A 16,289-nucleotide genomic window follows, 5' to 3' on the forward strand; every position below is an offset into this window, starting at 1 on the left:
GCCTTGCGTTCCTATTTTCTTTACTGGTCTCGCGAGGTTGGCAGTAGGTGCACCCCATTCAGCTTTAGTGCGCCGGGAAGGCGAAGTGTTCGGATTTTGAACCATTTCACGTGTCTGAAGGTACAAACTCTGCCTTCCCTGCGGGCCCGGAGAGAAAATCAGTTGCACTATAGGGCCTACCGTTGGCCAATCGGATGGCTCAGATGACCGTGTCTGCAATAAAGTAGCAGGCTTAAAAGAAAGCTACAGCGAAGTGAATACTGTAAGATTTCGAAACATCTAAAGCCATGTCGAGAGAGCTTACTGCACAAACCTCATTGATACAGTACTGTTTTTAATGGGTTTAATGATGTGTAGCGTAGCTCAGTTGGTAGAGCACGGCGTTTGCAACGCCAGGGTTGTGGGTTCGATTCCCACGGGGGGCCAGTATGAAAATATATGCACTCACTTAACTGTAAGTCGCTCTGGATAAGAGCGTCTGCTAAATATGTAAAATGGATAGGGTTACGTTTTTTAAGTCTTGTTAAAACAAAATCTGAGGGGTAGATCTCAGCTTGCATTTTGACTCATAAAGTGATGGTGACCACTGATCTAGAGAATCAGAGATAATACACTTCCATCAGGAGAATCAGAGATGATACACTTCCATCAGGAGAATCAGAGATAATACACTTCCATTAGGAGAATCAGAGATAATACACTTCCATCAGGAGAATCAGAGATTATACACTTCCATCAGGAGAATCAGAGATGATACACTTCCATCAGGAGAATGAGATAATTCTTCCTCCCTATCTTCTCTAGCATATGACTCATCACATCTCACTCTGACATGTAGTCTATCTAATCTCTGTATTATCTAATTTCACTCTGTTGTATTGTCACGTGCAACACTATTATCTGAAAGAATACAAACACGGTACTATCATTCCCTGTTTCCCCTCTCTTCCTCCTAATCTCCTTATCCCACCCTTTCTGTCTCCCCTTATCTCCTTCAACCTTTTCCATCTATTCAGCTTTCACTCTCCTTACAAAACCCACAGTGCCTTCAGAAAGTATTCACACCCCTTGATTTATTCCACATTTTGTTGTCACAGCCTGAATTCTAAATAGATTTAATTGATTTTTTTCCTCACCCATCTACACACAATAACCCATAATGACAAAGTGAAAAAAATGTTTTTAGAAATGTTTGAAAATGTATTGAAAATGAAATAGAGAAATATCTCATTTACAAAGATGGAGAACAGATATGCTAATGGTCTTTCTCTCTCTCTCGCTCTGTTTCTCTCGCTCTCTTTGTCTTGCTCTCTCTCTCTGTCTCTCTCTGTCTCTCTCTGTCTCTCTCTGTCTCTCTCTGTCTCTCTCTCTCTCTCTCTCTCTCTTTCTGTCTCTCTCTCTCTCTCTCTCTCTCTCTCTCTCTCTCTAGGATGTATCAGGAATGCCAGGGTTGTGTAAGTCAGTGAAGAATGGGGGACTTGGCTTTGACTACAGACTCAACATGGCTGTACCTGACAAATGGATTCAGGTGAGACTATTGGGTCTGAGACTATTGGGTCTGAGACTATTGGGTCTGAGACGACATACAGTGGGGAAAAAAAGTATTTAGTCAGCCACCAATTGTGCAAGTTCTCCCACTTAAAAAGATGAGAGAGGCCTGTAATTTTCATCATAGGTACACGTCAACTATGACAGAGAAAATGAGGGGAAAAAAATCCAGAAAATCACATTGTAGGATTTTTTATGAATTTATTTGCAAATTATGGTGGAAAATAAGTATTTGGTCAATAACAAAAGTTTCTCAATACTTTGTTATATACCCTTTGTTGGCAATGACACAGGTCAAACGTTTTCTGTAAGTCTTCACAAGGTTTTCACACACTGTTTCTGGTATTTTGGCCCATTCCTCCATGCAGATCTCCTCTAGAGCAGTGATGTTTTGGGGCTGTCGCTGGGCAACATGGACTTTCAACTCCCTCCAAAGATTTTCTATGGGGTTGAGATCTGGAGACTGGCTAGGCCACTCCAGGACCTTGAAATGCTTCTTACGAGGCCACTCCTTCGTTGCCCGGGCGGTGTGTTTGGGATCATTGTCATGCTGAAAGACCCAGCCACGTTTCATTTTCAATGCCCTTGCTGATGGAAGGAGGTTTTCACTCAAAATCTCACGATACATGGCCCCATTCATTCTTTCCTTTACACGGATCAGTCGTCCTGGTCCCTTTGCAGAAAAACAGCCCCAAAGCATGATGTTTCCACCCCCATGCTTCACAGTAGGCATGGTGTTCTTTGGATGCAACTCAGCATTCTTTGTCCTCCAAACACGACGAGTTGAGTTTTTACCAAAAAGTTCTATTTTGGTTTCATCTGACCATATGACATTCTCCCAATCCTCTTCTGGATCATCCAAATGCACTCTAGCAAACTTCAGACGGGCCTGGACATGTACTGGCTTAAGCAGGGGGACACGTCTGGCACTGCAGGATTTGAGTCCCTGGCGGCGTAGTGTGTTACTGATGGTAGGCTTTGTTACTTTGGTCCCAGCTCTCTGCAGGTCATTCACTAGGTCCCCCCGTGTGGTTCTGTGATTTTTGCTCACCATTCTTGTGATAATTTTGACCCCACGGGGTGAGATCTTGCGTGGAGCCCCAGATCGAGGGAGATTATCAGTGGTCTTGTATGTCTTCCATTTCCTAATAATTGCTCCCACAGTTGATTTCTTCAAACCAAGCTGCTTACCTATTGCAGATTCAGTCTTCCCAGCCTGGTGCAGGTCTACAATTTTGTTTCTGGTGTCCTTTGACAGTTCTTTGGTCTTGGCCATAGTGGAGTTTGGAGTGTGACTGTTTGAGGTTGTGGACAGGTGTCTTTTATACTGATAACAAGTTCAAACAGGTGACATTAATACAGGTAACGAGTGGAGGACAGAGGAGCCTCTTAAAGATGAAGTTACAGGTCTGTGAGAGCCAGAAATCTTGCATGTTTGTAGGTGACCAAATACTTATTTTCCACCATAATTTGCAAATAAATTCATTAAAAGTCCTACAATGTGATTTTCTGGATTTTTTTTCTCATTTTCTCTGTCATAGTTGACGTGTACCTATGATGAAAATTACAGGCCTCATCTTTTTAAGTGGGAGAACTTGCACAATTGGTGGCTGACTAAATACTTGTTTTCCCCACTGTATCTCTAATCAATTAAATTTACATTTACATTTTAGTCATTTAGCTCTTATCCAGAGCGATTTACAGGAGCAATTATGGTTAAGTGCCTTGCTCAAGGGCACATCGACAGATTATACACCTAGTCGGCTCGGGGTTAGAACCAGCGACCTTTCGGTTACTGGCACAACGCTCTTAACCACTAAGCTACCTGCCGCCCCAAATCATGATGAAGCTGAATGACTTAGAGCCTCTAGCAACCTGTTATCAACGTTCGATCTGGCCCCCCACACACACACACACACACACACACACACACACACACACACACACACAGGTCTTCGTGGCTGGTTGTATTCAGTACTTTATGTGGATAGTCCCATAGATGCTCTTCAGATGGTCTTACTATCAACAAACTATCTGTTGAAAAGCAACTACATGTTAAGATTACGGTTAGGATTAGGTTTAGAGTAAGGGTTAAGGTTAGGGGATAGTTAGTTGAAATGTTGTTGACAGTTATTGAATGTTTACTGACCATCTAAAACATCTACTATCCCAATAAATGGTTACCCTCCACTCTATCCAGTGTCTGTTTGAAGCCACTAATGAGGCGTGTATTAATTCTACTGACTGAGGAACACATGCTCTCTCCTCTCCTGTTATCACAACCTGTCTCATCTCCTGTTATCACAACCTGTCTGTCTCTCTCCTCTCCTGTTATCACAACCTGTCTCCTCTCCTGTTATCACAACCTGTCTGTCTCTCTCCTCTCCTGTTATCACAACCTGTCTCATCTCCTGTTATCACAACCTGTCTGTCTCTCTCTTCTCCTGTTATCACAACCTGTCTGTCTCTCCTGTTATCACAACCTGCCTGTCTCTCCTGTTATCACAACCTGTCTGTCTCTCCTGTTATCACAACCTGTCTCCTCTCCTGTTATCACAACCTGTCTGTCTCTCTCCTCTCCTGTTATTACAACCTGTCTCCTCTCCTGTTATCACAACCTGTCTGTCTCTCCTCTCCTGTTATCACAACATGTCTGTCTCTCCTCTCCTGTTATCACAACCTGTCTGTCTCTCTCCTCTCCTGTTATCACAACCTGTCTCATCTCCTGTTATCACAACCTGTCTGTCTCTCTCTTCTCCTGTTATCACAACCTGTCTGTCTCTCCTGTTATCACAACCTGCCTGTCTCTCCTGTTATCACAACCTGTCTGTCTCTCCTGTTATCACAACCTGTCTCCTCTCCTGTTATCACAACCTGTCTGTCTCTCTCCTCTCCTGTTATCACAACCTGTCTCATCTCCTGTTATCACAACCTGTCTGTCTCTCTCTTCTCCTGTTATCACAACCTGTCTGTCTCTCCTGTTATCACAACCTGCCTGTCTCTCCTGTTATCACAACCTGTCTGTCTCTCCTGTTATCACAACCTGTCTCCTCTCCTGTTATCACAACCTGTCTGTCTCTCTCCTCTCCTGTTATCACAACCTGTCTCATCTCCTGTTATCACAACCTGTCTGTCTCTCTCCTCTCCTGTTATCACAACCTGTCTCCTCTCCTGTTATCACAACCTGTCTGTCTCTCCTGTTATCACAACCTGTCTCCTCTCCTGTTATCACAACCTGTCTGTCTCTCTCCTCTCCTGTTATCACAACCTGTCTCATCTCCTGTTATCACAACCTGTCTGTCTCTCTCCTCTCCTGTTATCACAACCTGTCTCATCTCCTGTTATCACAACCTGTCTGTCTCTCTCCTCTCCTGTTATCACAACCTGTCTCCTCTCCTGTTATCACAACCTGTCTGTCTCTCTCCTCTCCTGTTATTACAACCTGTCTCCTCTCCTGTTATCACAACCTGTCTGTCTCTCCTCTCCTGTTATCACAACATGTCTGTCTCTCCTCTCCTGTTATCACAACCTGTCTGTCTCTCTCCTCTCCTGTTATCACAACCTGTCTCATCTCCTGTTATCACAACCTGTCTGTCTCTCTCTTCTCCTGTTATCACAACCTGTCTGTCTCTCCTGTTATCACAACCTGCCTGTCTCTCCTGTTATCACAACCTGTCTGTCTCTCCTGTTATCACAACCTGTCTCCTCTCCTGTTATCACAACCTGTCTGTCTCTCTCCTCTCCTGTTATCACAACCTGTCTCATCTCCTGTTATCACAACCTGTCTGTCTCTCTCCTCTCCTGTTATCACAACCTGTCTCCTCTCCTGTTATCACAACCTGTCTGTCTCTCCTGTTATCACAACCTGTCTCCTCTCCTGTTATCACAACCTGTCTGTCTCTCTCCTCTCCTGTTATCACAACCTGTCTCATCTCCTGTTATCACAACCTGTCTCATCTCCTGTTATCACAACCTGTCTGTCTCTCTCCTCTCCTGTTATCACAACCTGTCTCCTCTCCTGTTATCACAACCTGTCTGTCTCTCCTGTTATCACAACCTGTCTCCTCTCCTGTTATCACAACCTGTCTCTCTCTCTCCTCTCCTGTTATCACAACCTGTCTCATCTCCTGTTATCACAACCTGTCTGTCTCTCTCCTCTCCTGTTATCACAACCTGTCTCCTCTCCTGTTATCACAACCTGTCTGTCTCTCTCTTCTCCTGTTATCACAACCTGTCTCCTCTCCTGTTATCACAACCTGTCTGTCTCTCTCCTCTCCTGTTATCACAACCTGTCTCCTCTCCTGTTATCACAACCTGTCTGTCTCTCCTGTTATCACAACCTGTCTGTCTCTCTCCTCTCCTGTTATCACAACCTGTCTCCTCTCCTGTTATCACAACCTGTCTGTCTCTCCTGTTATCACAACCTGTCTCCTCTCCTGTTATCACAACCTGTCTGTCTCTCCTCTCCTGTTATCACAACCTGTCTGTCTCTCTCCTCTCCTGTTATCACAACCTGTCTGTCTCTCCTGTTATCACAACCTGTCTGTCTCTCTCCTCTCCTGTTATCACAACCTGTCTCCTCTCCTGTTATCACAACCTGTCTGTCTCTCTCTTCTCCTGTTATCACAACCTGTCTGTCTCTCCTGTTATCACAACCTGTCTGTCTCTCTCCTCTCCTGTTATCACAACCTGTCTCCTCTCCTGTTATCACAACCTGTCTCCTCTCCTGTTATCACAACCTGTCTCCTCTCCTGTTATCACAACCTGTCTCCTCTCCTGTTATCACAACCTGTCTCCTCTCCTGTTATCACAACCTGTCTGTCTCTCTCTTCTCCTGTTATCACAACCTGTCTGTCTCTCCTGTTATCACAACCTGTCTGTCTCTCCTCTCCTGTTATCACAACCTGTCTCCTCTCCTGTTATCACAACCTGTCTATCTCTCCTCTCCTGTTATCACAACCTGTCTATCTCTCCTCTCCTGTTATCACAACCTCTCTATCTCTCCTCTCCTGTTATCACAACCTGTCTGTCTCTCCTCTCCTGTTATCACAACCTGTCTGTCTCTCCTCTCCCTCTCTCCTCCCTCTGTCCTCCCTCTCTACTCTCCAGAGAATATATTACTCTATAAAGGTAAACTATAAATCTACTCGTTAGGAGATATTTATGTTTTAGTTGCAATACAATTTTGAGGATGGAAGATTGTTTTAGCTGTAGCTGTAAGGAAACGCGTATAAAGATTTAAATAGATACAAAAGCAACCAAAAGCCTGGAAACCGTTGCTTTATGAGTTGCAGTGTCAGAACAAGGGTATTCAAATCTGAGCCTGAAGGTCCGAAGTAAAGCTGGTTTTCTGTTCTACCTGATGATGAATTGCACCCACCTGGTGTCCCCTGTCTAAATCTGTCCCTGATTAGAGTGAAAGAATGAAAATCAACACTGGAACAACTGGAACAACTGGAACAACTGCTACTACTGCTACTGCTGCTGCTGCTGCTGCTACTGCTACTGCTACTACTGCTACTGCTACTACTACTACTACTACTACTACTGCTACTGCTACTGCTACTACTACTGCTACTGCTACTACTGCTACTACTACTACTACTACTACTACTACTACTACTACCACCACCACTACCACTACTACTACTATTATTACTATTATTACTATTACTACTACTGCTACTTCAAGGTCCAGATTATAATATCCTGGATCCTAGATAATTATGTGGTGGTCTCATTGGGTGGAGGGGATACATGAAGAGTGGGAGACTAGGAGAGAGTGGGAGACTAGGAGAGAGTGGGAGATGTGCCTATGAAAATCATAACTGGCACGCATATCGGTAGAAATTATAGGATAAATTGTAAGCCTCCTCAAACATGAAACTCACGCGCCGTCTATGAAGTGATTTGTTTGACAATGAGATAAAAATATCATGACTGGTTGTGCTCATGCCACATTAAAAAGTAATACATTTGTACTGTTAAATTACATGTCTTTACTATAAAACCCATTTAAAAAAAACACATGGGAAGCTCACATCAACACCAATTAGACCCACTCCAATTCGCATACCACCCCAACAGATCCACAGATGACGCAATCTCTATTGCACTCCACACTGCCCCTCTCCCAGACAGGAACACCTATGTGAGAATGATGTTCATTGACTACAGCTCAGCGTAGTGGCCGCACACGACTCCAACACCATCATTAAGTTTGCTGAAGACACGACGGGGGTAGGCCTGATCACCGACGACGATGAGACGGCCTACAGGGAGGAGGTCCGAGACCTGGCAGTGTGGTGCCGGAGCAACAACCTCTCCGTCAACATCAGCAAGACCAAGGAGCTGATCGTGGACTACAGGAAACGGAGGGGCGAGCACGGCCCATCCACACCGACGGGGCTGTAGTGGAGCAGGTCGAGAGCTTCACGTTCCTCTGTGTCCATGTCACTTAAGGAATTAACATGGTCCACACACACTAACACAGTCGTGAAGAGGGCACAGCAACTCCTCTTCCCCCTCAGGAGGCTGAAAAGTTTGGCATGGACTCTCAGATGCTCCAAAAGGTTCTACAGCTGCACCATCGAGAGCATCTTGACTGGCTGCATCACCGCCTGGTATGGCAACTGCTCGGCGTCCGACCGCAAGGTGGCAAGTGGTACCGATGCACCAAGTCTGGAACCAACAGGACCCTGAACAGCTTCTACCCCCAGGCCATAAGACTACTAACTACTAAATATTTATCAAAATGGCTACCTGGACTATCTGCATCTATCTGACCCGCTTGGCACTAACTCTTTTAGCTCATCAAATACGCTGCTGCTACTGTCTATTATCTATCACTTTACCCCTACCTATATCTACCTCAATTACCTTGTGCCCCTGCACCTTGTACTGATAGCCAAGTTATTATTTGCATTGTTGGGAAGTGCCCGTAAGTAAGCATTTGACTGATAGTCTACATCTGTTTTTTAGGGAGCATGTGACAAATCATTTTTTGATTTGATTTGACATAGGATGTCCCGTGAAAAAATAAACATGCCCCCCTATGGAAATCAAATGCCTTTCCAACTGATTCGTTCTGGCACCTTCCCTGCCTGACATGCACACGCACAGAGAGACTGAAAGAATCACCTACCACCCCCCACCCCCAATGTATTAAATAATATAAACCCTCTCTTCTCCCCTCTCTCTATCCCTTGCTTTCTCTCTTTCTATCCCCATCTCACTCTCACCCTATCTTTCCCTCCCTCCCTTTGCCCCCTCTCTCTTTGTCTCTCCATTTGTCTCTCTCGGTCTCTCTCTCTCTTCCCCTCTCTCTCTCTCTCTTCCCCTCTCTCTCTCTCTCTCTCTTTTTCCCCTCTCTCTCTCTCTCTTTCCCCTCCCTCTTTCCCCTCTCTCTCTCTCTCTTTCCCTCTCTCTCTCCCCTCCCTCTTTCTCTCTCTCTCTCTCTTTCCCTCTCTCTCTCTCCCCTCTCTCTCTCTCTCTCCCCTCTCTCTCTCTTTCCCCTCTCTCTCTCTCTTTCCCCTCTCTCTTTCTCTCTCTCTCTTTCCCCTCTCTCTCTCTCTTTCCCCTCTCTCTCGCTCTCTCTTTCCTCTCTCTCTCTTTCCTCTCTCGCTCGCTCGCTCTCTCTCTCTCTCCCCTCTTTCCCCCCTCTCTCTCTCTCTCCCCTCTCTCTCTCTCTCTTTCCCTCTCTCTCTCTCTCTCTCTCTCTCTCTCTCTCTCTCTCTCTCTCTCTCTCTCTCTCTCTCTCTCTCTCTCTCTCTCTCTCTCTCTCTCTCTCTCTCTCTCTCTCTCTCTCTCTCTCTCTCTCTCTCTCTCTCTCTCTCTCTCTCTCTCTGTAGATACTGAAGGAGTTAAAGGATGAGGAGTGGGACATGGGGAACATCGTCTACACGCTGACCAATAGGAGGAAGGGTGAGGACTGTATCTGCTACGCTGAGAGCCACGACCAGGTACTATTGGCTAGTGACGTAATCAATAGGGTTAGGGCTGTGCCGGTCATTGAAGTTTGGATGACTGTAATTGGCCAGCCAAATGACCGCGGTCACCGTGATAACGCACATTTTATCCTCCGCTCCACTCTCGGTTGGATGTGCTGCCATAGAAATAGAATGAATAGAACAGGCATCCCCATTCCAATTACGGCATAATGGGTGGACTGGCAGCTATTGCGAGTGTACCCATAGGAGCGCAAAGCAGGAAGTAAAATGTGTGCTTCAACTCAATAGACGTTACAAAACATCCATTCAATTGCATGAGCCACATCAGTTAGCATCATTTGAATAAACATTATACATTACAAGAAAGTTTCATCATGTTAAGAGTTACAGCAGAAACGGACTCGACTGCATGAATGCCCGGCGGTCTCGTCTTCAGTCAACTGTTCATTCCACAAACACAAGAAAAACTGGTTATTTTATAACCATTTTAAGTGCTATACAAACTAAATGTATTATTATCATTATGATTATTATTATTACTATTATTAATACCCCAGCTATAGAGTGAAGGGAATAGACCCCATCTATAGAGTGAAGGGAATAGACCCCATCTATAGAGTGAAGGGAATAGACCCCATCTATAGAGTGAAGGGAATGGACCCCATGTATAGAGTGAAGGGAATAGACCCCATCTATAGAGTGAAGGGAATAGACCCCATCTATAGAGTGAAGGGAATAGACCCCAGGTATAGAGTGAAGGGAATAGACCCCATCTATAGAGTGAAGGGAATGGACCCCATGTATAGAGTGAAGGGAATAGACCCCATCTATAGAGTGAAGGGAATAGACCCCATCTATAGAGTGAAGGGAATAGACCCCATCTATAGAGTGAAGGGAATAGACCCCAGCTATAGAGTGAAGGGAATAGACCCCAGCTATAGAGTGAAGGGAATAGACCCCAGCTATAGAGTGAAGGGAATAGACCCCAGCTATAGAGTGAAGGGAATAGACCCCAGGTATAGAGTGAAGGGACTAGACCCCATCTATAGAGTGAAGGGAATAGACCCCAGCTATAGAGTGAAGGGAATAGACCCCAGCTATAGAGTGAAGGGAATAGACCCCAGCTATAGAGTGAAGGGAATAGACCCCAGCTATAGAGTGAAGGGAATGGACCCCATCTATAGAGTGAAGGGAATAGACCCCATCTATAGAGTGAAGGGAATAGACCCCATCTATAGAGTGAAGGGAATAGACCCCATCTATAGAGTGAAGGGAATAGACCCCATCTATAGAGTGAAGGGAATAGACCCCAGGTATAGAGTGAAGGGAATGGACCCCATGTATAGAGTGAAGGGAATAGACCCCATCTATAGAGTGAAGGGAATAGACCCCAGCTATAGAGTGAAGGGAATAGACCCCATCTATAGAGTGAAGGGGATAGACCCCATCTATAGAGTGAAGGGAATAGACCCCATCTATAGAGTGAAGGGAATAGACCCCATCTATAGAGTGAAGGGAATAGACCCCATCTATAGAGTGAAGGGAATAGACCCCATGTATAGAGTGAAGGGAATAGACCCCATGTATAGAGTGAAGGGAATATACCCCAGCTATAGAGTGAAGGGAATAGACCCCAGGTATAGAGTGAAGGGAATGGACCCCATGTATAGAGTGAAGGGAATAGACCCCATCTATAGAGTGAAGGGAATGGACCCCATCTATAGAGTGAAGGGAATAGACCCCAGCTATAGAGTGAAGGGAATAGACCCCATCTATAGAGTGAAGGGAATAGACCCCATCTATAGAGTGAAGGGAATAGACCCCATCTATAGAGTGAAGGGAATAGACCCCAGGTATAGAGTGAAGGGAATAGACCCCAGGTATAGAGTGAAGGGAATAGACCCCAGGTATAGAGTGAAGGGAATGGACCCCAGCTAAAGAGTGAAGGGAATATACCCATGTTGCCAGGCTCTGGTAGATAATAGTAAAGTATCTCTCTCTGTGTCCGTGTTGCCAGGCTCTGGTAGGTGATAAGACCCTGGCATTCTGGCTGATGGATAAAGAGATGTACACCAACATGAGTTCCCTGATCCCCATGACGCCCGTCATCGACCGAGGCATCCAGCTCCATAAGATGATCCGCCTCCTCACACACGCTCTGGGGGGAGAGGGCTACCTCAACTTCATGGGTGAGTTGGGGGGAGAGGGCTACCTCAACTTCATGGGGGAGTTGGGGGGAGAGAGCTACCTCAACTTCATGGGTAAGTTGGGGGAGAGGGCTACCTCAACTTCATGGGGGAGTTGGGGGGAGAGGGCTTCCTCAACTTCATGGGTGAGTTGGGGGGAGAGAGCTACCTCAACTTCATGGGGGAGTTGGGGGGAGAGGGCTACCTCAACCTCATGGGTCAGTTGGGGGAGAGGGTGTGAGTGTGTGTGTGACGGGGGAGACGGGGGAGACTATAACACTCGCATTTGGTCGCTAGGGTACCAGTGATGTTTTATTTTTAGCTGGTCACATTAGTTTTTGGTTCACAATTAGCTTTTTTCTAATTTATCAACATTTATTCAAACAGCAATGTGTATGAAAACTAGGTATCCAAAAAGTTTAGTCCGAAGTCTTCGTTTAATCTTTGCGATGCGCAATTTAGCCATCATGCAAAATGTGTAAAGGCTTTCCCAAATGTTGATTGCAAAGTAGGCCTACCTGTCACAATGATATCATGATGATTTGTATCAATCGCGGGGCATTTGTTTTGCAAACTCTGCCATCACATGTAGCCTATGTTGTTGTTTTTATCGCACTGCTTTGCTTTATCTTGGCCAGGTCGCAGTTGGAAATGAGAACTTGTTCTCAACTGGCTTACCTGGTTAAATAAAGGTGAAAGAAAAAATCTCTTGCTAGTAGGCACACAACTGAATTAAATGGCAACTACATTCTCCAATAATTTTTTTATTGTTCCCAGACCTCAAAAGTGTTCCCCTGATGTGGTTTAATCATTGTTTTCTATTTTAAAAAAGTGTGATTTTGAGAGTGAAAACCTGAAAGAACTAGGAAAACTCAGAAACTTGGAAAAATAAAACCGGGAAAACTGAATTTACCAAAAGATAGAACAGATTTTATAGGACCCTACAAATGTAGAATGACTGTTAAATCGCTAACAATTGCGCAAAGGTTTACATTTTTCCCTCCAAACAATCAATGTAAATATGATATTGTCAAGATAAAATGTAATTATTTGTGTGTGGAGGGTAGGTCATTATAGGCTGGTTGATCAGCCCACAAATGACAGATAACATTTAAATGATGCGCGCAACACCGCTTTCCCGGGAAACAGCAGTTTTCTACGGCGTGCCACTGGCACATTTACCTGAATGTCAAGCCCAGGGCATGCTAATTTAAAAGATGGCTAGTCATTATTAGCTTGGTTCTGTGTGGAATGCAGGAGCATTATGAGACACAGGCCAGGTTCAACCGAATTATGTGCTGGTGCAATCAACTGAAAAAGTGGTGTGTGTGTGGAACATATCACCTTTTTTTTTTTTCTAAAGGAGTATTCAGTAGTTTGCCAAAGCGGTACTCTGTAGCTTTTCACGATCTCCCTAAGATCAATATGATCACACTCAGACACACAGGAGAGATGGAGGAGGAGAGAGTGAGAAGAACGAAGGCCAGGAAAGAGAGAGTTCCACAATTAAATGGAAAAAGGTTTTGTTGGTAAAATACAATTAAATTTAAAGAGAGAGAAGGGGAGAAGAGTGGAGGGGAGAGGAGAGGGGAGGGAAGAGGAGGGGAGAGAGGGAGGGAGGGGGAGGGAGAGGGAGGGGAGAAGAAGGGGAGGAGTGGGCGGAGGGGAGAGGAGGGAGAGAGGGAGAGAGGGGAGGGGAGAGGGGTAGGGGAGGAGAGGGTGGGGAGGGGAGAGAGGGTAGGGGAGGGGAGAGAGGGTGGGAGGGAGGGGAGAGAGGGGAGGGGAGAGGAGTGGGGAGAGAGCGGGGAAAGAGCGGAGTGGGGAGGGGAGGGGAGAGAGCGGAGGGGAGGGTTCAATGAGGTCAGACAATATTCTGTGTGGACATCAGACGGCCATTATAAACAGTCAACTCCACAACCAGCCAGATGACTAAAAGCCTTTTCTCTCCTCCAGACAAAAACATACAGTACAACAGTCTATATAAACTATCTCCTTCTCTCCTCCAGACTATACACATACAACTGTGTATATATCAGGGTTCGCACAAGGTGGTTAAAGTACTTGAATTTGGCACTCTGAAATTCTAGTACTGGAATACCTTGAAAATCAGACATTTTCTCAAGTTGGTACTTGAGAATACTTCAATTAAAATGAGAGGAGAAAATGAAATGATATAATATGAAAAATATGATTAAAATGTAAATGTCTTGCTAATTAATTTCCAGGCAGAATACAGAGTTTTTTTGTTTTTTTCCCCTCACGTGTTTCACGCTGTGGTTGCCAGGCGAGCTCGCTCATTCCACCCACACTGCCACTCAGCCAGGCAGGGACAGAACTCCGCCAAAAATCACATCGATGGCTAAAATGTAGATTCAATCCTGCCTTTCCTGTGTATGGAAGATTTCTGGGATCTTTTTCTTTCAGCTCATGAAACATGGGACCAACACTTTACATGTTGCATTTATATTTTTGTTCAGTATAGTTTTACCCACTTTTTCTTATCACTGGACCGAACCAACACACCATGTAAGGTGCAAAAAATGTGTCCAACTGACATTGTGAGCATGGGGGGGAATCTGTCCCGAAGAGCCACATGAAGGGGGGGAAAGGCAATGCTGCATCCCTGCGCTGACGCCAGTTCTACATTGTGACTTTTTCTCTTAACTACCTCCAGAGATTTTTTGCCAATCGCTTCATTCACGGGGCACCCGCGATATTCTGTTTTATCAAGCGGGCAGCCGTGCTCCTGCCGTTCTGGTGGCCGTTCACGTGCCGTTTTCCTCACACAGCCCTTCTCCCGACCGGCGACACTAACGCTGCCAGTTGGAAAACAAGAGGCTTTTTCGTAGCTATTAAGTAGATTCCCAAATGCCCAAAAAACAGCCATTAAGCTGGAATTGTGTAGTTATGAGAATAGGAAATGTGTGTTCACCAGTAGGCGTGTCCCAAAACTCTGCTCATCACTACTGAAATTACAACATACTCAGTACCGACTTAAGTTACCAGTCATGTATATGTAGTGAAACACATATTGTTGAGTAGAACTTGTAAGGTACAGTTGAAGTCGGAAGTCTACATACACTTTGGTTGGAGTGATTCAAACTTGTTTTTCAACCACTCCGCAAATTTCTTGTTAACAATCTATAGTTTTGGCAAGTCGGTTGGGACATCTACTTTGTGCATGACACAAGTAATCTTTCCAACAATTGTTTACAGACAGATTATTTCACTTTTCCAGTGGGTCAGAAGTTTACATACACAAAGTTGACTGTGTCTTTAAGCTTGGAAAATTCAGGAAAATTATGTCATGGCTTTAGAAGCTTCTGATAGGCTAATTGACATCATTTCAGTCAATTGGAGGTGTACCTGTGGATGTATTTCAAGGCCTACCTTCAAACTCAGTGCCTCTTTGCTTGACATCATGAGAAAATCAAAAGAAATCAGCCAAGACCTCAGAAAAAACATTGTAGACCTCCACAAGTCTGGTTCATCCTTGGGAGCAATTTCCAAACGCCTGAAGGTACCACGTTCATCTGTACCAACAATAGTACGCAAGTATAAACACCATGGGACCACGCAGCCGTCATACTGCTCAGGAAGGAGACGCATTCTGTCTCCTAGAGATGAACGTACTTTGGTGCGAAAAGTGCAAATCAATCCCAGAACAACAGCAAAGGACCTTGTGAAGTTGCTGGAGGAAACGGGTACAAAAGTATCTATATCCACAGTAAAACGAGTGCTATATCGACATAACCTGAAAGGCCGCTCAGCAAGGAAGAAGCCACTGCTCCAAAACCACCATTAAAAAGCCAGACTACGGTTTGAAAATGCACATGGGGACAAAGATCGTACTTTTTGGAGAAATGTCCTCTGGTCTGATGAAACAAAAATAGAACTGTTTGGCCATAATGACCATCGTTATGTTTGGAGGAAAAATGGGGGACTTATTGAAGCAACATCTCAAGACATCAGTCAGGAAGTTAAAGCTTGGTCGCAAATGGGTCTTCCAAATGGACAATGACCCCAAGCATACTTCCAAAGTTGTGGCAAAATGGCTTAAGGACAACAAAGTCAAGGTATTGGAGTGGCCATCACAAAGCCCTGACCTCAATCCTATAGACAATTTGTGGGTAGAACTGAAAAAGCGTGTGCGAGCAAGGAGGCCTACAAACCTAACTCAGTTACACCAGCTCTGTCAGGAGGAATGGGCCAAAATTCACCCAACTTATTGTGGGACGCTTGTGGAAGGCTACCCGAAACGTTTGACCCAAGTTAAACAATTTAAGGCAATGCTACCAAATACTAATTGAGTGTATATAAACTTCTGACCCACTGGGAACGTGATGAAAGGAATAAAAGCTGAAATAAATCATTCTCTCTACTATTATTCTGACATTTCACATTCTTAAAATAAAGTGGTGATCCTAACTGACCTAAGACAGGGAATTTGTACAAGGATTAAATGTCAGGAATTGTGAAAAACTGAGTTTAAATATATTTGGCTAAGGTGTATGTAAACTTCCGACTTCAACTGTAGTGATGAATACTTTTTTGTTGTTGTTTAGGTTGTGGTGATATACTGCCATCTGGTGGCGACTAGAAACAA

The 16,289-nt window shown here is 44.7% G+C and overlaps 1 pseudogene; it reads left to right on the forward strand.

The window, feature by feature from the left end:
* Window positions 1-16,289, forward strand: part of LOC121542056 — a 205,191-nt pseudogene that overhangs the window by 122,781 nt on the left and 66,121 nt on the right.

Source organism: Coregonus clupeaformis, unplaced genomic scaffold (genome assembly GCF_020615455.1).
Source record: "Coregonus clupeaformis isolate EN_2021a unplaced genomic scaffold, ASM2061545v1 scaf0208, whole genome shotgun sequence".
NCBI classification, from domain to species: domain Eukaryota; kingdom Metazoa; phylum Chordata; class Actinopteri; order Salmoniformes; family Salmonidae; genus Coregonus; species Coregonus clupeaformis.